This window comes from Myotis brandtii, unplaced genomic scaffold (assembly GCF_000412655.1).
Source record: "Myotis brandtii unplaced genomic scaffold, ASM41265v1 scaffold166, whole genome shotgun sequence".
NCBI classification, from domain to species: Eukaryota; Metazoa; Chordata; class Mammalia; order Chiroptera; family Vespertilionidae; genus Myotis; species Myotis brandtii.
The window spans coordinates 1,108,300-1,109,127 of NW_005356087.1; positions in this window are offsets into that span (position 1 = coordinate 1,108,300).

Here is an 828-nt window from a genome sequence, read left to right on the forward strand (position 1 = left end):
AATCTAAAAATCAAGTGAATAAATAATCTGATGAACAAAATAAACTGGTGAATATTATAGAATCAGGGGCATAGAAAGGGAGTGGACTGACAATTCTTGGGGGGGAAGGGGTGTGGGGGGTGCAGGAAGAGATTGGACAATAATCATGCACCTATGGATGAGGACAGTGGGTGGGGAGTGAGGGCTGAGGGTGGGGTGGGAACTGGGTGGAGGCGAGTTATGGTGGGAAAAAAGAGGAACCAATGTAATAATCTGAACAATAAAGATTTAATCAAATTGAAAAAAAAGAAAATAATATGAAGTGATATGAAAAAATAGCAAATAAAGTTCCAAAACATATAAAAAAATAAATAACTATAACTATTGCAATCTTGTTTAAAAATACACAACATAAAAACAGATAATTTGTGACAACAAAAACATAAAAGGAGGAGGAAAAGGACTGAATGTGTACAGATCAATGTACATAAGAGGCAATCAGAAGAAAAAGGACTATTATTGTATGAGACATCTTTGACAAACCTAATGGTAACCACAAAACAAAAACCCAGACCTGAGACATGAAACATACAAAAAGAGAAAATTAAAATAAATTTTATAGAAAACCACCAAATTAAAATAGCAGACATAAATACAAGAGAAAAGAAACAAGGGAGCCAGTTTGGCTCAGTGGATAGCACGTTGGCCTGCAGACTGAAGAGTCCCAGGTTCAATTCTAGTCAAGGGCTGTACCTCGGTTGCAGGCTTGATCCCCAGCCTTGGTCAGGGCACCAGTGGGAGACAACTAATCAATGTGTCTCTCTGTCTCTCCTCTGCTCTTCCACTCTC